This window comes from Gracilinanus agilis, chromosome 3 (assembly GCF_016433145.1).
Source record: "Gracilinanus agilis isolate LMUSP501 chromosome 3, AgileGrace, whole genome shotgun sequence".
Classification (NCBI taxonomy): domain Eukaryota; kingdom Metazoa; phylum Chordata; class Mammalia; order Didelphimorphia; family Didelphidae; genus Gracilinanus; species Gracilinanus agilis.
Window position 1 is genome coordinate 351,274,967 of NC_058132.1, and position 21,305 is coordinate 351,296,271.

Genomic DNA, 21,305 nt, shown 5'->3' on the forward strand with positions numbered 1-21,305 from the left:
AGCCCATGAAAACATCTATTGAGATAGTAAAGGTATTCTATGACACAAAGAAAGGTCAACAACATAAGAAAGTATCATATACTTTCACCCTGAAAGTCTGGGTATTTCCCCAGAAAATATGCCATCAGTTGGAGTAAATGTAGCATTGAAATAGCCTGGCCTGCTTTGTATGTCTATGGGCAACTGGCACTAAACTTAGTTGTGAGAGGAAGGTATAGTGTATAGTGTAATAGGGTAACGGATAGATCCTTGGACTTGGAGTCAGGAAAATTTATATTCAAATCCCATTTCAAATACTTATAAAGTGACTCGGAAATTCATTTAACTTCTCTGGGCCTCAGTTTTCTCATCTATAAAATGGAGGAGAGACTTGACTTCTAACATCCATCCCAATATTAATCTTTGACACTACCATCCTCTGATGGAGGGCAAGAGAAAGGAATGAAATCAAGCCTACTTCACCACAGGATGAATTGTGGTTGAAAGAAAATATTAGAGGCATATAGTAGAATACTATACTGAAGTATAAATGATGCTCTTTTTTCTTTTTTTAAGGTCACTATATTTTCCTTCTTTTTTAAAGTACCAATTGAGATCTACCTATGAAAGACTGGGTAGAATTATAGGATAATAATAAAGTACTATATGGTGATTTTGGCCATGTGACATAGGAGATAATTCTGAGGCTGGGATAAAACAAGTTCAGTTGCTTGAGATGCCATCATTTATAAGAGAACTGAAAGACTACTTTTTGTGTTCAAAGGAAAATGCTCCTGACTACTCTTGCTAACCCAGAGCATATAAACATCAGTAAAATAAACCTTTAAAAATGTGTATAAACTTCCTATCTCCACAAAGGTATGAAAAGAATATAGGCAATATTCCAATTGTCACAGTCCATTTCACCCAACATGCACAGACCTAATAAACAAGAAACCAGTGGGTTATTCCAGGAGCTCAGATAATATGGAAAAGGTATTTGTCATTGTATGACTTGTCAGCTGAGATCAGTTCCAATCAAGGTGTTATTCAGAATTCTTCAGAGTCAGAACTTAAGAAATTTGAACATGTCATGCTTTCCTCAAGGAGAATCACAACCTAAGCATCTTAATTGAATGCTACTAAATATACTCGGAATCCTAAGTCCTGGGCAGAGAGCTTAAAGGTATAAGAATTTGGCTTTCTAAGTGTATACATCCAGTAACATTAAGAATGATGCTATGGTATTTTCTAATTTCTAATTCTTTTCCCAAACTGTAGACAGGAATCCTGGCAAGTTCCTTCTCAGACTTAACTGAGAGAAAGGAAACAGGGGAATAGAAGGGTACATATTAGACATTTTCCACTAGATTTCCCATGGGCATCTCTAATTCATCATGCCCAAAACAGATCTCATTATCCTTTCCCCAAAAGCTATCCCTCTTCCTAATTTCCCAATTACTGATGAGGATATCATCATTCTTCTCACCAGGAATATGATATCACCAGGATCCCATCCTTACATCTGTGCAGGTTTGTAACCTTAGAGTCATTTTGAACCCTCCCCCCCTCCCAGGTTCAATCAGTTGCCAAATATTTCTAATTCTGTCTCCTCAACATCTGCCATCCATTCCCTTCTTTCCTCTTATACATCCACCACTCAGGTTCAGGTTTTCATTGTTTCTCCCCTAAATTATATTGCAATAGACTTCTCATTCTTTTTCCTGACTTGGCTACTCTTGCTCCTCACTCCACTGTCTCCAATCTATATTCCACACAGCAGCCAAAGTGATATTCTTAAAACACTGGCTTGAACATTTCATCCTCCTATTTAAGAATTTCTAATGGCTCCCTGTTGTCTCTAGTATCAAATACAAACTCCTTCATTTAGATTCTAGATCTCTTCCTAACTCAGATCCACTCTAGCTTTCCAGACTTATTACAGAGAAATATTCAAGTCAAAATAAAATGAAATCTCATCTAACAAATCCTAGTTACAGAAGCAGAATCCAAGGTTTTATGGAATGAGAATGGAGGACAGAGATAGAAATGATCACCAGAATAGAGGCAGCATAGTGTGAGTGGTGAGAAGTTATTATCCCATTCAACCTGTATGAAAAATGAGGCTGACCTCTGAGGTTAAGTATTTTGCTCAGTCATATCACTATTGTCTGTCTGATCAAGGATTTTGACTCAGGACTACCCAGACTTCCAAATGCAGCACCCATCACCCCACCTAGGTAGTGGTATTCCTATCTATATTATGTTACTTTAACTTGTACCTATGTTTTCTTTCATTGAAGTGTAAAGACTATAAGGCTGACAACTAGCATTCTAAATGGAAAAAAGTTTTCTTGTCAAGAATTTGGGTGACATTTTGCAGCTTATAAAGCATGAACTCAATTCACTTTATAGAGAGGTAATCTGAAAGCCTTTACAGAGAAAGCTGCAACCCTGGAACCAGTCATTACAGCCAAGACATGGTTCAGAGCATGAACTCTTGACTCTTGATCCTCATTAGCACCTCCCAATTAGAGGTGCCTCCCCCTCTTCTCGCCTGGGAGGGAGAAGTCTACCAACTGAAACCGTGGGAATTCTTCTCTGATCTGTAGGCTCCCATACTTGGTGAATATCATCTTTTCTCTCTGTTCCTACTTTTGAGTCTGACTAGATGAAATCATTAACCTTCCCAAATGGAAGTGATTCGGCAAGAGGTAGAAATGGAATGGAGGCTAAACTGAGATCACCATTGCTTATAAATTGTAGCAATAGCCACAGCAGGTCCACTGAAGGGAAAGGTAGTCAGGAAGATTAGCTCACCGGGTTACTTGCAATCAAGTAAGTCTTTGCAATTGGTGCTTTTGAGCAGAAGGGCATCTCATCCTATTTACTTTTCTATTATGCCCACTGCTGCAATTTTCCCATGCTCTCCTCTCTACTGTACAGATTATAAAAGACTAGACCTCAAAGGCATCTAATGCAAAAGCTTTTTTGTTTCTTGTTCTCCCCCCACCCTTTGTTTCTGAGTATCACTGGAAATAAACCAACTCTTCATAATGGTCTTTTCCTCATGCAAGACCTTGTTAAGTAGTGGAGGTGGGGAGAAGGATTGTGCCAAAACTTTCTTGGAGTGGGCTTGGCTTATGTGGGTTTTTTCCTTGTACTGTTAAGTCTTTTGATTCTTTGTTTTCCCCCAAAATCTCCATGGCTATCAGTTGTCTATCAATAATTGAGGAATAAGTATTCCTAGATGAAGACTGAGCCCCCAAACACTGCGGAAGTTCCACCTAGAAGTCAGCACAGCCACCTGCTTAATATTTTAAGGGTGAGGACTAGCCCTCTGACGGAGATCTCTCTGAGGATTCAGTCACTAAGCCACATTGAGCATTCACTGAGCCAGACAAGTATTTAAGCTGACACTCTCTGAATTCATGTGTGATCCCACCTCAGTCCACACCCCATCTCCCTAGCGCCAAGATTGAAGCAGCCCCAATCCACAAAGCCAGAGATGAGCCCAGGTCGCCTGCCCCTCCCCACAGCTCCAGAGAGGTGGGAGAAGAACAGAAAATGAAAGGAAGGGGTGTGGCCCCACTGCCACCAAGAACTGAAATTTGCCCTAAAGGACTGAGGACGTTAACACTTCTTCCCCGGCTCCCTAAGAAGGGGGAAATGTTGCTTCCCTGAGTCCATTTCAAAGAAGGGAGGGAGGGGGTCCCCTAAGCACGTCAGGGATTCTTCCCCAGACATCCCGAAATAGGAAACGGCTTCTTAAAAAACAAATATATATATATATATATGTATGTATGTATATATGTATATATGTATATGTATATGTATATGAGGCATGAAACAAACACCCCCTCTGCGTCCTGCTGCCTCTTTCTCTTTGATTTTTACCCCCTGCGAGCGTGATGTGATTCAGTAATCCGAAGGGATTTTTCATATTCCCTTTCACCAGCTCAAGCTCACCAGCAAAATGCAAGTTTCTCCTCAGCCCTCTTCTGGTCTCTCCTCCCCTTTCTATTCCCCTCCCCCACTACCTCTCATTTAAATACAAACACTCCCCGCCCGCTCCTTTTCCTCTCGGCTTCTCCGTAGCCCCCATTTACATCATGCTAGGGTCTCCATGGAAACCAGAAGGAGAGCAGCTGTCTCCTGGTGCTGAGGCAGCCAAGAATTCTCTGTTAAAGGAAGTGGTTAAGAAATAGGAGACAGAAGCAAGAAGCTCTTTGACCAACTGTAAGAAGTCCTTTCCCTCATGAGTATAGTTCTTGGGAAGGGTTAGGAGTATCTGGGTAGAGGGGGCACAGGTGATGCAAATGGACATCCTCTGAAAGAGCAGACATTGCAATAAGCAGGGAAGGAGAGGGTTCTTTTCAGTCTAGTTATGGCCCTAGAGTACTCAAAAGAAAAACTTACCTTGTTCTTGAAACTCCAGGGTTTTCATCTCAAAACTCTTTCTCTCTGACTCTCTCTCTCTTTCTCTGTCTCTTTCTCTGTGTCTCTCTCTGCTCTGCTCTGTGTGTCTCTCTCTGTCTCTCTGTCTCTCACTCTGTCTCTTTCTGTCTCTATCTCTCTCTTTCTCTGTCTCTGTGTGTATGTCTCTCTGTCTCTCTTTCTCTTTCTCTCTGTCTTTCTTTTTCTCTCTCTATTAACCAACAAACCTGGAGTTCAATTTAGAAGATATTTAAGGAATCTTAACCTCCATCTTTATTTCATTATAATGAAGCTACTTATATAACCTAGCCCAGCAATTCCAGAGGGCTAATAAGGAAACTGTCTTCCGGAAATCTGAGCTTTTTTGGCATTTAGAAGATATTGCAAAGATGACTTTTATGATACATACATACCCATTCAAGCAAATACTCTCAGAAAGATAGGAATAACCAGATTGGTCAGAGCTAACAAATCATAGGGTACTAATATTCCAGAGTTGCTCCTTGTCGATTTATATCATGATGGGTGTCTGGAAGGAAACTTACTTCTCTCCCTCACTTCTGCGTATTCATCTGGGACCACTGAGTATAATGGCATTGTTATTCTCATCTCCCACTAGTTTTCACCCACCACTATGCCTATGTGACTATACTCACATAGGGACAGACTGCCTGGTGCCACCTGGCTTGAGTACCCAAGACTCATGGGATACCATGAATCAGCAAAAGGAATAATGGCAATAGCAAGGTACATTAGCCTCAGGGTCTCTATTTCTTTCCACCTCACCCTCTTGCCTTTCCATTTGAACTCATCCTGGGTCCTAGAATTCCTAGTTCTAACACTGAGAATGGTAATCTTAAGAGATAGTGGAAAGATTATAGACTTTAAAGTTAAAGGTCATCTGTTTAAATATGGCTTTTGATGTTTGCTACATGTTACATTTGGTAAATCATAGCCCCTCTAGTTTTCAGTTTCCTTTTCTATAATATGAAAAGGTTATACTGGATGATGCAAGGCTCTTTTTAGCTCTAGATTTATGGTTATATTCTCTACTTCTAGAGGAAGATAGAGGAGGAGGAGGAGGAGGAGGAGGAGGAAAAAGGAGGAGGAGGAGGAGGAAAAGAAGGAAGAATGAAAGGAAAAGGAAGAAAGGAAAAAAATAAATTCATGATTTCACTGATAAGGAAACGCTTTCCACCTATGCTGAATGGCAACTATTCTACAATTTGCAGTCTTAAAGAATTGTCTAATCCAATGAAAAATTAAGAGATTTATTCAGTGTCACTTAGGTAGTATATATCAAAGTCAGGTTTTGAATTCAAGTCTTCTTGAATGTAATGCTGGCCTCTGATGTTGACCACAATGACTCTCTCTACTGCCTTATATATGGAATATAATGATAAAAACAAGCTGGCTCTTTTTGTAGGCTATGATTTCCCAAGTGACTGTACCTTGGTGGCAGTGTTCCATCTTCATTTTGTAGGTTCAGAAACTCTGTTTTTTCTTTTTTCCAGTTCACCTGGGGTGATGAAGTCCTATGGGATTGATTCACTTGAACCAGAAATGGATGACAAAATTAAATTGCAAAGATTTCAGCAGGCTGAAATGATGAGCCCAATCTTATATTTAATGGGAAATAGAAAGAGAATAAATGTAAAATCTAGGACTTGAATTCAATCAGTACTGGATGGGGAAGACCTAGTTTAAAAATAGTTCATGTGAAAAAAAAAACATTTAGTTGGCAGTAAGTGCAAAATGGGGGCAATAGTGTGGCATGACAGCCAGAAAAGCTAATATAATCTTGGGCTGTCTCAGCAAGTTTGTCACCAGTCTTTCAGTCAACTCAACAGTCAAAAAGCATTTATTAAGCACCTGGTATAAGTCAGTTCCTATACTAAATGCTATGGTTACAAAGAAAAGGGGGGGTATCCTCTGCTTACACAGAACTCTCAGTCTAAGGGAAAGAAACAACATGCAAACAACTATGTAAAAGATACCATACATTTATATAGTATATTGTTTTTTACATAATTTTTCCTCACAATAATCCTTTGAGTCAAGTCTCTTCCTACTCTATAACCTATAAACCCAGGCTGAATATTGTTATCCCCCATTTTGTCTGAGGAAATGAAGGTTGGGAGAGTGTAAGTGACTTGCCTACCATCAAACATCTACTGAGACTTAGAGCCAGACTCTAGGGTTGTTTTCCACTAAACCATGCTTCACAGAAACGTGTGTCCAAAACAAGAACAATGGTACGTTCTTCATATGCTTGACAAGCCATATTAGATTGTAAGTTAGTGCTTGGTATTGTGGTCACTATCTTAACAAGCTGGTTGGCATTAACCCAGAATATAGCCATATAGGAAGAAAAAAAAAACCCTCTACAAATCACTACTTATCAAAAATGCATATTAAATCTTTAAATTCAATAAAATTTAGAGTAAAGTTATCAAAAGAAGGGCAACCAGAATGAGTGGTCTGTAAACATTATTAACAATTGCTAACATTTATGTCTTACTGTGTGCATAAATACTTTACAATGAATATCTCATTTGATCCTCACTATAAACCTGGGGGGTGGGTGCTATTATTTTCTCTGTTTTACAGATGACTAAATTGAGGCAAACAGAGGGTAAATAACTTTCTCAGTAACACAGCATACAAGTGTCTAGAAAAGCTGATGGAATTGAAGTGCGTAGCTATCAGAGGAAGGAGGGAAGAGGGTGATTTAGGAGAAAGGTTCTTAATCTTGGATTCATGGGTAGATTTCAAGAGACCAATGATTTAGGGTAAGATAATTAAATCTTTCTCTTAATATAGTTGGCTTCTTTTGTAATCCTATGCATTTTATACTTCTAAAAATATTGTACTGAGGAGTCCATGAGCTTCACCAGACTGCCAGAGTTCCCCACAACACAAAAAAGGTTAAAAATCATTGACTTGGAAGAACTTTGGATTGGATTGGATTAGATCGGAACATCATAGTTCTCCTCTGATATCTGAAGGATTGTGATGTAGAAGAGATATTTGACTCAGATTTTGCAGTTCCTGGAGCCTGGATGAGTCTTATAGGTAGAAGTTATAAGGAGGCAGATTTTCATTAATATGAAGAAGAATGGCTTAATTAGAATTGAGAATATACTGGTTCCTCCCAATGGAATGTAAGTTTCTTGAGAGTAGGGACCCTTATCATTATATCCTCCACTCCTAGCATAGTGCCTGGCCTAAAATAGAGGCTAAATAAATTCCTGCTGTTACAATGGTAGAAAGAGAATTGGCTTGAGGCAATATAACCTTACTCTTCCATTTGATAACTATATAACCTTGCCAAGTCAAAAGACTCTGTAATTTAAGTTAATTCAATAAACATTTATTGAGCACTTGCCATTTGATAGGCACTGAGGATACAAAAAGAGGCAAAAGACTATCTTTCCCCTTAAGGAGCTTAAGATCTAATGGAGGAGATAACATGGAAAATAATATATACAAAGCAAGTTATATACAAATAGGAAATATTGTAATTAAAGGAGGGAAAGAACTTGAATTAAGAGGAGTTAGGAAAGGCTTTATGTAAAATGAAGAAATTGTATTGGAACTTAAAAGAAGCCGGAGAAGTCAGTAGTCAGAGTGGAAGAGAGAGAATATTCTAGGAATGGGGAATATTCAAGATTAAGAGATGGAGTGCCCTGTTCATGAAACACCTAGGATGCCAGTGTCACTAGATCAAAGAAATGCATCAGTAAGGTGTGAGAAGATTGGAAAGAGAGGAGAGGGCTAGCCTATGAATGACTTTGAATGCCCCCCAAATCATTATTTGTATTTAAAAATGGAGATAATTATAGCTGCCCTACCCATACACAGGGATGTGGTAAGGATAAAATTTTGTAAAAAGTTGAACTACTTGAATGTGAGCTTATAGTGTTATCTGGCTGGAGTTCTATATAAAGAGTGTATAGGGGGCAGCTGGGTAGCTCAGTGGATTGAGAGCCAGGTCTAGAGGCGGGAGGTCCTGGGTTCAAATCTGGCCTCAGACACTTCCCAGCTGTGTGACCCTGGGCAAGTCACTTGACCCCCATTACCTACCCTTACCACTCTTCTGCTTTGGAGCCAATACACAGTATCGACTCCAAGACAGAAGGTAAGGGTTTAAAAAAAAAAATAAAGAGTGTATAGTTTTAATGGGAACTTGGATTAGATGGCTTCTGATGGTCCTTTCAACTCCAAAATTTAGTTATCAAATAATAAGGAAACATTTATAAAATCAAGTTTTATTTTCATTATCTCATTTGTGAAATGCCTATGCAATTGGCAGTATACATATATATATATATATATAATATTATTATTATCATCATCCCCATTTTTTGGATAAAGAAAGTAAATCAGGTTAAGCCTTTTGCCCCATTGTCACACACTTAGTATGAGATTAAAACCAAAAACCTTTGATTCCAAATCTAATCATCTCTCCATTGTCAGGATCCATTTTGTGGTCTATGTATTTAAGTCCAGCTCTATAATTTTTTGTGATTCTTATGATTATCAATCCTTAACACTGTGACCCAAAAATACATGTTTCTAGCATAACCCAGTTTAACTTTTACTGCTGGCAAATCATATATAGAGTTGAAAACTTCTGTTTCCTTATTTTATGGATGATTAGGAATGAGACAATAGTTGACATGTTCTTCTGATGCACTGAAGGACTGCCAAGTTGTTGATAAGGCAGCAGCTTGCTATCGTGAATGATTTTTTGAAAATGTAATTTATATTTCAATTCAAATCATATAATAAAACCACGACATTAAATATAGCCTGCATTATATCAACCCAACTCATTGAAGCCCCTTCCAAACAATTTTATGACATCTGATATGCTTAATTCTTTGACTTGCCTTACTGTCTTGCTTCTACCTCTACCTTCAAAGGGTAAAAGAAGTCATAAGTGAAACTGCTAATCTGTTCAGCAAGATATAATTGGTTGCTGTGACACAGGAAAAGTGGAGATAGGGGGAAGTGAGTCTTCCATAATGGAATTCATGATAGAAAAATAAAGAAAAACCAGGCATATGTTTTGCTCCTTAGACTTTGGAAGAGCATATCACAAAGGATTCATTAAAAAGAAACATAAGTACAATCTCAAGACCTACCTAAATTTCATGAAGAAATCTAGAGTAAGAAGGAAGAGAAGTTCTCAAAGATGAAATTCTAAATATACAAACAGAAAACATTCTACTGTGGGAAAGAATCTGTGTAAAAATAAAGTCTAATGTGGTTGGACAAATGGTTATTGGATAAAATTATATATACATATATATATATAGAGAGAGAGAGAGAGAGTCAGAGTGACAGAGAGACAGACACACACACACACAGAGAGAGAGAGAAAGAGAGAGAAAGAGAGAGACAGAGAGAGAGAGAGAGAGAGAGAGAGAGAGACAGACAGACAGACAGACAGACAGACAGAGATAGAGACACAGAGAGAAGCAAAATATCAAAATATTTTATTTATTAACAAGAACTTGTTCTCATTTCCTTCCTCCTCTCATCCATTTCAACTAAAAAGAAAAACAAAACCTTTAAACCAAATATTCAGTCAAGTGTTTTATTCTGCATTTTGAAGCCATCATCTTTTACCAGTAGTGAATAGAATGCTTTATCTTCAGTCCTCGGTAATCATAGTTTGTTATTGCATTGACTAGAAGTCTTTAAATGTTGTTTGTTCTTTATAATGTTGTTGCTGCAAAAAAGTATTGTTATTATTCTGCCCATTTCATTCTACATGATTTCATATGGATTATCCCCATTTTCTCTGAAACTGTCCATTTTATCCTTTCTCATGATACAATAATATTCTATCATATTTGTATGCTATAATTTTTAAGCCTTATCAATTAGGTGAGCATCCCCTTAGTTTCCAGGTTTTTGCTACTATGAAACAGTTTGCTACAATCATTTACATGCATAGGGATCTTCATCAGAAGAAGGTGATTGAAGATGAATACTATTGTGTGTATTATATTAACCTGAGATGAAAGGATCAGGGGTGCTAATGCTCAATATAAAATGATACTGGTGATCAATGTTTAGGACAAGATAATTAAAAACTTTTGTCTTTTATTAAGCTAGGTTGGGAAATGAAGAGGATCAAAGAAAGAATGACCTCTGTACATGAGGGAGATGTTATGGATAATGGATGATGGAAAGAAGACAGTGACACAAGATAAAAGAAGAGAATACCTAGGAATTCTCTACAACTTGAAGACACAGAGTCCAGATGAATGATATCCCAAGATACTAAACAAAGTAGGGACATGATTGCAGAGATTCTGCTAGTGATAAGATATTAATAAATTAGACTGTCTTGTATTTATTTTTAATTACTGTCTATATGTACATATTGCATATGTTCCAATATTCCCTGCTTATAAATGCTCTTTTAACTGTTGCATTCTTTTTTTTTATTCCCCAAAACTGACACAGTGCTTAACTATACTAGGTGCTTAATAAATGCTTATTGGTTGATCACTTTATTAACCTAATTTTTTAAACAGTGTTGCTTAGCTGGAAAATGAGGAAGTGTTATATACATAGTTTACACCAAGATTGTAACAAAGCATGTGATGAAGACTTTCAAGTTATCAATGCAATCTAGGTAGAGAAATGTGATCTAGAAAATAAGTCAGTTTAATTTGGAATTTGAGGAATGACCACTACAAAGATTAATATCTTGATGTGATGATAGAGGTTGTTGTTTGTCCTTCATTTTCAAAGAGTGTGTTGGTGTTTTAATGGCTTTTTGTAAACTAAATGTCAGTAGTGTGTCATGATCAGCCAAGAAAGCTCCTGGGTTCTTGGACTCCATCGGGAGAATCAGAGAGTCCAGAACACAGGAGATAATAACTCCATGAAGCTCTACCATGGACAGATCATTTCTAGAGTGTCACATTCTGCAAATATTGTGACTAATATCTCTGATGGAAAGAGTTGTAGCCTTGGTAGCCTTAGTTTCTCTTTGACTCTATGATTCTGTAATTCCAGAATTGTTTTTGGTTGGATGGAAGTGGGGAGGGTTGAGGTAAGGATCTAACTGTGATTTCAATGGTATAAGGAATTTCCAGTGAAGAAATTTCCTTTACCAATAAAAACAATTGTGCTACTTGTAGAACTACCTAAAATGTAGATGTGATCATGCCAGACAAATACACACACTTGATAATCACCAATTCTTCTCTATCACATCTAGAATCAAGTATGAGGTCAGTTGTTTGGTATTTAAAATTCTTTACAGCCTGGTCCCTTCCCATATTTCCAATTATCTTTCACTCTACTTCCCTCAGCATCTTGGCCTACTTACTATAGCTCACATATAACACTCCATCTTTTCTCATCTCCATTCCTTTATGCAGGTTGTCTTCCATACTTGGAATACTTTTCCTCCTTACCTCTGCCTGCAAGAATTCTTGACTTCCTCTAAGATGTAGCTGAAATGTTTCCTTCTATAAGAGACCTTTCCTAGTCTCTTCCAAGTGCTAAAGCGTTTCCTTCTAAAGTTACCATTCATCTACCCTCTATGTATCTTATACATATGTATTTTATATGTAATATTCATATTAAAGTCACAATTTACTGAAGGGTCCAGAAAATATGAAGTCTCATTATGTTTGTCGACATTAGAAAAGAGCTATTCAATAGATCAAAGTGTGGTCTTAGAAAGCTCTCTTTCAACAAGGTATGTTCCATGGATATGTTAAAATAATCCAAAATTTGTTGATAGATATAACAATAGAAACATAAATATGATGTAACTTGTCCTCTAAATCAATAGTTTCAGACTCAAATGAAATGGATCCCCAAAGGCGGTATACTGACTTAGAAAAATGACAAATCAACATTATGATATAATGTAGTTTTATCTATTTTGTTAAATATTTTCCAATTGCATTTTAATCTGGTTCAAGTCACATTTGGGAGTTTGCCTGGGGAGTCAGATTGGCCATTTACTGACCATAGGTAAAGAGTTCAACACCTCTATGCTGAAGATATTTGCCACTGCATTAACGATGCCTAGTGCATAGTCTAAATGGAAGCAATTTCCTATAAGTAGTAAGGCCTTCCAGAAATAGATGACATTGTGCTAAAACATTACTGAGCCTCCTAAAAAGAGATCCATAACCATATAGAGAGTCATTCTAATAGTATTAAAAAAGGGGGAAATTACATAACTTTATTGCACTAAATTACATCAGGTGTATTGAACATCCCTCTAACATAGCTAATTACACGTAGCATAATATGGGATAAATACATGCTTGAGAAACTAGAAGGAGAAAAGACTTAGGTATACTTGGGGTAGGAAAAACAGGAATGAACTAGGGAATTATCTTAAGAGTATAAAATTAGACAATAGTTAAGAGCCTTGAGAGAATAAGCTAACACACCATTCATAGAATGCTTAATTGGTCCAACCATTCTGGAAAATTATTTAGAACTATACCTCCAAACTCACTAAACTATGCATATAATGTTAGCCACAAAATACTACTACTAGGCATAGAAGCACTTTTTGTTGTAGCAGAGAACTGGAAACAAACTGAGTGTCTATATTTGGAGGCAGGCTGAATAAATTATAGTATAGGAATATAATGGAATATTGTGCCATAAGAAATTACAAAAAAAGAGAGATTCAGAGAAATCTGGCAAGATTTGTATGAATTGATGCAGCATGAAATGAGAAGAACCAGAATAATGTAAGCAATGATTATAGTAAAGTGAAACAACATTGAAAGATTGAAGAACTTATATCCAGGCAAGTGACCCATGCTGACACGAGAAGGCTGATGAGAAGGCATGCTATCCTCCTCTTAGTGGAGAAGTGATGGACTACAAAATTATTATGAAACATACTTTTTCAGAAGACCAGTGTATAAATTTGACTATGCTAATTTGTTACAAGGGTGGGATTCTATTGGAAGGAAGAAGAGGATTTTCGGTGGGAAGCAAGAGTGATGAAAGTAATGAAAAGAAAAGAAGATAAGTACCAAAATATGTCAAAAATACACAGATTAGATTAGATGGAAATTCAGAGACACAGACATCAAGAAAAATTTTGTTATTCTCATGTAAAACGGAATGCATATATATTTAAAATAAACTTGTATGAAATAGAATTACAATTTACACAAATTAAATGAATAAAAAAGTATTAAGTGTTTACTATATGCTGTGCTAAATATTGGGGATTTTATTGTTGTTCAGTAGTTTTTCAGCAATGTCTAACTCTTGTGACCCCATTTTGGAGTTTTCTTGACAAAGATACTGGAGTAGTTTGCCATTTCCTTTTCCAGTTCATTTTACAGGTGAGGAAACTGAGGTAAACAAGGTTAAGTGACTTATTCAGGGTCACCAAGCTAGTAAATACCTGAGGTTGAATTTGACCTTAGGTCTTCCTGACTCTAAGCTTAGTGCTATATTCACTGTTCCATTGAGTGCTTGGGATACAAATACAAAAATCAAAATATTCCTTAACCTTAGGTGCTTATACTTTAAAAGAGGAGGATAAGAAATGTAGGGGACCAGTGGCCCAGAAGAGGTGTTTTGAACAAGGAAAATATAGGGTTTATTATTGGAATCAATGTTTCAAATATCTTGCATCAAATATGTAATATTAAAGATACATAGACAAATAGTACAAATACAGGTGACCAAAAGACATTCCCCAACAGATAAGATATCAAATGAATGAATAGTTCTCAAAAGGAGACTGGCAAACAATCAACAGCCATATGAAGGAATGCTCAAGATAATTAATGATGAGGAAAATGAAAATCAAAACCACCTTGATGTTTTACCTTAAACTGAGTAAATTGTCAGAGATGAGAAAAGGTGGAATAAGTCAATGTTTGAGAGATTGTAGAAAGACAGACCTACTAATACACTGTCAGAGCTATGAAATGGTTAAATCATTTTTGGAAAGTTATTTGGAAAAATTAAAAGAAGATGACCACAATACTCTCTTGATCCTTAGTCTTCATTGCTAGACTTAAGCCCCCAAGGAGACCGATGACAAAAATAAAGGCCCATATCCATCAAAAGAATGATAGCAGCCCTCTCTTTTTGTAGTAGTTAGAAATTTGAAACTATGTTCATCAACGGGGCAATAGCTAAACATGTCCTGGTGTATCAACCAGTATATCAATAAACATTTATTAAATATGTCTGTTATAATTGATTGACATATACTTTCTAAGAAAAAGGTATTCATTTAATCATTCCATGGAAATGAAATGATACACACTAAGGGATCTGGGTCAGGTAGAGAGGTGGCTGGATGATTTTATACAGAAATGTCTACTTTTTATATTTAAGTTCATACTAAAAAATGAAATTTTAGTATTCAAATGAATTTAAAATTAATTCTCATATTTCCTTTATATCTTTGAAGGGGGCTTCCTTCTTAGAAGAGAACATGCTTCCTTAATCTTATTATGACTTTCCTCATACTCTTTCCAGCCAAAATGAACTAATGTTCCCTGAGCAATTTTCATCCTGTACTACAATTTCCCACCTCTGTGCCCTTGCTCTTATCACATACCTTGGTTAGAACCTACACCTATACCTGAGTTCAAATTCTGGCTCTGATTTCTGAAGGGGAAAGTTACTTATCTTCTTTAAGCCTGATTTTCCTCAGGTATAAAATGAGAGAATTGGACTAGGTGACTTCTAAAAACCCTTCCTGATAAAAATCCAATTCTCTATCTAATCCTGTAATTTCATAATAATATACAAACTTCCTTCACATTGCACTTTGGTATTTTAACTAACTTGCTAGCTGTGTGACTATAGGTGATTCACAACTTTTCTGAACCTGAACTTCCTTATCTAAAAAGTGAAGTGGTGCAATGGATCATTGGACTTAAGTCTGTAAGAAATCTTATCCCTCCAACTGTTGGAATTCAGAACTGGACGGGACTTAAGATTCTCAATTCATGATTTTGGTGCACAAATGAAGGATGAATGAATGAATGAATGAAGTGATTTTTATTTAGTGCTTCCAATATACCAGGGCTAAGCACTGAGGATACAAATACAAATGAAAGCAAATAAAAGAGGTGACTTTAAACCCTTGCCAAGACCTACCACTCTATCTGTACAAGTGATTTCATTCCATCTTGTCTCTTCCAGATTTCCCCTTCTGTCACCTCCACTGTATCACTTATCTTCAATCTTGCTCCTTCTCTATTGCCTACAAACATTCCCATGTCTCACCCATCTCCACTACATATCATCCTATATCTCTTCTGTCCTTTGTGACCAAACTCTTTTAAAAGGTCTCCATTTTTTCTCCACTCACTTCTTAACTCCTTAGTTTCTGACTTCATTCCACCAAAAAAAACTCTCTCCAAAGTCAGCAATGATATTTCTTAATTGCCAAATCTAATGGCCTCTTCTCAATCTTCATCCTCTTCATCCTAGGCCTTTGACACTGTTGACCATTTCTTCTTCTTGATCAATTTTTTCTCCTCAGGCTTTTGGGAATCACTATCTCCTAATTCTCCTATCCATCAAACTGTCCCTTCTCACTGTCCTTTTTTGGAATTTCCATGCCCACTAATAAACAGTTTTCCAAAGCGCTTTGCTGATCTCATCAACTTCCATGAATTTAATTATCATGTCTACATTGCTAATTTTTTAATGTTATTTGTTTGTTGGTTACATTAAAATTTCCAGGTATCTCCCACTGTCCTTTCCCTCTCTACACTAGAAAAGGCATTGTTTAACAAAAAATATAGATATTGATATAAAACTAAGTCTTACTCATTGCTATTTATCAGTTCTTTTTCTGGAGGTGGATATTCACATGTCATTCTTCAAACAATATTTTTGTTGCTGTGTATAATGTTCTCTTGGTTCTGCTTACTTTATTCTTCATAATTTCATGTAGATCTCTTCATGTTTTTTTATAAAATTAACCTGCTTGACATTTCTTACGGCACAGTAGTATTCCATCACAATCATATGCCTCAAGTCATTTAGCCAATTGATGGGCCTTCCTTCAATTTCCAGTTTTTTGCCACCACAAAAAGAGCTGCTATAAATATTTTAGAAATATTAGTTCTTTTCCCTTTTCCTGATCACCTTAGTTAACCTGATTAGTGGTATTACTAAGTCAAAAGGTATGCACAGTTTATAATTCTTTGGGCATAATTCCAGTTTACTCTCCAAAATGGTTGAATCAGTTGACAGTTCCACCAATAGTGTATTAGGGTTCCCATTTTTCCAACATCCATTTACCATTTTCCCCCTTTATCATTTTAGCCAAACTGATAAGTGTGAGATGATATCGGAGTTATTTTCATTTGTATTTCTCTAATCAGTAATGATCTAGAGTATTTTTCATATTGTGATATATGCTCTAATTTCTTCTTCCAAAAATTGTCTGTTCATATCTTTTGACTATCAATTGGGAAAAGGCTCATATTTTTATAAATTTGACAAAGTAGAGGGCAGCTAGGTGGCTTTGTGGTTTGAGTCAGGAATAGAGACAGGATGTCCTAGATTCAAACCTGGCCTCAGACACTTCCTAGCTATGTGATCCTGGGCAAGTCACTTACCCCCCACTGCCTAGCCCTTACTGTTCTTCTGCCTTAGAACCTATACATAGTATTGATTCTAAGACTGAAGCTGAGGGTTTTAAAAAAAAATTTGACAAAGTTCACTATATAGTTTAGATATAAGACCTCTATCTGAAAAATTGTCTGCAAAAATGTTTTACCAGTCCCCTGCTTTCCCTCTAATCCTGACTACATTAGTTTCATTTGTACAAAACCCTTTTAATTTAATGTAATCAAAATTATACATTTTACATCTTAAAATGCTCTCTATCTCTTATTTATTCATAAATTCTTTCCTATTCATATATCTCATAGGTAATGTATTCTTTGTTCTTCTAATTTGCTTATGATATCTCCCTTTAAGCCTTGGTCATGTACCCATTTTGATCTTATCTTGGTAAATAGCATAAAGTTTTGAAACATCTAGTTTCTGCCAGACCTCCTTCTAGTTGTCCCCCAAAGTTTTACCAAGTAGTGAATTCTAACCCCAAAAGCTTGGATCTTTACTTTTGTCAAAACACAGTTACTATAATCTTTTACTACGGTTTGTTGTATTTCCTTTATGACTTTTCTATTTCTTAGCCAGTACCAGATAGTTTCAATAATTACTATTTTATAATACAGTTTAAAATCTGGTACGGCTAGACCCTCCTTTACATTTTTTCATTAATTCCTTTGATATTCTTGTCCTCTTGTTCTCCCAAGTGATTTTTGATATTATTTTTTCTACTTCAGTAAAATAATTTTTTGATCATTTATTTGAGATGACATGAAATAAATAGATTAGTTTAAATAGAATGGTCATTTTAGTTATGTTAGGCATGCTTACTTATGAACAATTATTATTTCTCCAATTATTTAAATCTGACTTTATTTGCATAAAAAGTATTTTGTGGGGCAGCTGGGTAGCTCAGTGGATTGAGAGCCAGGCCTAGAGATAGGAGGTTCTAAGTTAAAATCTAGCCTCAGACATTTCCCAGCTAGGTGACCCTGGGCAAGTCACTTGACCCCCATTGCCTAGCCCTTACCACTCTTCTGCCTTGGAGCTAATACACAGTATTGACTCCAAGATGGAAGGTAAGGGTTTAAAAAAAGTGTTTTATATTTATGCTCATGTAGTTCATGTGTTTGTTTTAGCAGGTATACTCCTAGGTATTTTATTCTCTTTATGACAATTTTTAATGGGCTATCACCATCTCTTCTTATAGGATCTTGATGGTGATATAAAGAAATGCTGATGATTTACATGCATTATCTCACCTTTAATTTTTAAGATTTCCAATTTGACAATTACCTGGGGATTTAAAATTTCTTCTTTTTCCAGTTTTTTAAAAAATTTATATACTCAATTCATTGATCTGTTTTTTTCCTATATTTTATCAATATAAACATTTAGAGATATAAATTTTCCTCTAATCACTGCTTTTGCTATATCCCCTAATATACTGATAATTTTAAAATCTACCTATTCTGCCCTAAACTCTCTGCTGACCTTTCAGACATCTCAAATTGGATGTCCAGTAGATGTATAAAACTTGCCATGTCCAAAACTGAACTCATTATCTTTCCCCCTAACAGTCCTCTCTCCTAATTTTTCTATTACTCTAGAGCAGTGATGGGCAAAGTACGGACCACAGGCCAGATTTGGCTCCCTGAAATATTCTGCATGACATTATTCCTAATCTGACGAATACAATGAGTAGGATACAATACAATGAAACTTCGAAAGAGTTGCCTTAGAAACAGGCTGACAGATGAGCATTTCCTCTCCTTTGGCCCCCTCTTTTAAAAGTTTGCCCATCACTGTTCTAGAGGGCAACTGCATTCTCCCAAGTCCCTCAGTTTCACAATGTAGGTGTCACCCACAACTTCTCACTACCTCTCATCTCCCATATTCAATCTGGCCAAGGCTTGTTGATATCATATTTGAAACACCACTCAAATGTGTACCCTCTTCCCCTCTGACACTGCCACCCCCTGGTATAGATCCTCATTATCTCATGCTTGGACTATTGCAATAGTCTTATGATGGCTTTGCCTGACGCAATTCTTTTTCCACTCCAATCCATCCATTTAGTCACCAAAATGATTTTCCTAAAGCACAGGTCCTAGAATGTTATCCCCTATTCAATAGATTCTAATGGTTCCCTATCAAACATGAAATTCTCTGATGTTCAAAGCCATTTTAAGCTAGCCCCCTCCTACCTTTTCAGTCTCCTGACTGACACCTTTTTTCTTTGCCACATACTTTTCAATCCAATGACACTGACTTCCTTTCTGTTCCTTGAATAAGACCCCCTATATCTTGGCTCTAGGAATTACCTTTGACTGTATCCCCATGCCAGGAATCCTCTCCCTCCTCTGCGCTGATTATTGACCTCCCTGGCTTCCTTCAAGTCCCAACTAAAATCCCATATTTTACAGGAAGCCATTCCCAACCCCTCATAATTCTAGTACTTTCACTTTGTTAATGTTTTCCTTGTTTCCTGTTTGTATATATATTTTTGTTTGCTATCTCCCTCAAGAGATTGTGAGCCCCTTGAGGTCAGGAACTGTCTTTTCCTTCTTTTTGTATCCTCGGTATTTAGCACAGTACTTAGAATATAAGTAGATGGTTAATGAATGTTTATGGACTGACTAATTGATATGGTACTGCTACAGATTTGATGATAGTGACTGAAGTTCTAGAGGATGTAGAGTCAAGGCGGGGGCTAAGACTCAGAGGTTACAGTGTCAGGACAGAGAGTAAGGCTTCAAGGTCCTCCATACCCCCAGAAGAATTATAATTGGTAAGTCCCAAGTCATTCAGAGGGGTAGCTAGATGGCGAAGTGGCTGAATACTGGACTTGGGATCATGAAGAATCGTCTTTGTGAATTCAAATATGATCACAGATACTTACTAGCTATATGACTCTGGGAAAGTCCCTTAACCCTGTTTGCCTCAGTTCTTCATCTGTAAAAATGAATTGGAGAAGGAAATGGCAACCCACTCCAATATCTTTGCCAAGAAAATCCCAAATAGTCATGAACATGACTAAAAACAACTGAACAACAAATAACAAAAATGTCATTCAATTAGTGTATGCAGTCTTGTTCTTTTCCTGGCATCCTCAAGAGTCTGATTTCCTTGGGTGTTGAAGGAGAGGGTTAAAGGACAGCAAGGAGAAAAGACACTTTAAGCAGTGGGCCCTCCACTTCTTCCCATCTTGAAATTAAAGATGCAGGTAGACTATCCTGATTTGGAACACTGTGCATCTACATTCCAACATTCTAGAGTCTGTTAATTCCCTTTCTATTACTATATTGGCTTTATCTTGAGCACCAGTGCTCACCCTCAGGCTTTTCTGACAAATTAACTTCACCTATCTTATGGGTAATAGGGCTGCATGTCATTCAGAGAGTGCAACATTTTTTTTTAAATAACCTCTTTGGACCCACCCACAACTTTCCAGGGAATAGGTATATAGAGATATTCTTACTTAGAATCAAACTGGAGTCTATCCCCTGGCCTGTTCTTACCCTTCATCTTTAAATTGCTTCCTTCTTCCCACTGTTCCCCAGCCTCTCTGAGTCATATCAGTTCTAAACATATGGAAATGTGGGTACTGCAGGATAGCTAATGCCAGACAGGAAATAGCTATCATTCCAACACTGTTCATTAATGATCAAATCTGATGTGATCAAATGGATATGGATATTAAGTTTGAGCCTTCTCTGCACCATCTCAGCAAAAAAAGCACCAGGCGTGAGAACTGACAGCATTGCATAAACCTCTTTCCTTCTATTTTCTATGCTTCTGACATGTTCACATTACACTAAATAAAAGTGAACACCCCCATACGCCCACCTACCAGGCGTTCACTTTATATATAGATATAGATATTCAATGCAAAACAAAAAAAATGCTCTTCTGAAACATAAAATTTGTAGTGGGGGCAGGGAGAAAATACAATCTGCTATTTACAGCAAAGCTCTGCAACTAAGGACTTGGGTGCTTTGTATTCAGTTCGGACAGTGGCTTTGAAAAGTATACTTGGTTAAAATAAATATCTCTGTTCCTCATCTTCTCCATCTTTATAGTGAGAATTCTTCTAGTAGTGATAGTTGATACTTATTTAGCACTTTAAGATCAAGCACTTTAGAAAGAAGAGGAAGGAAGAAAGGGAGGGAGGGAGTGAGGGAGGGAGGGAGAGATGGAGGGAGGAAGGAAGGAAGGAAGGAAGGAAGGAAAGAAGGAAGGAAGGAAGGAAGGAAGGAAGGAAGGAAGGAAGGAAG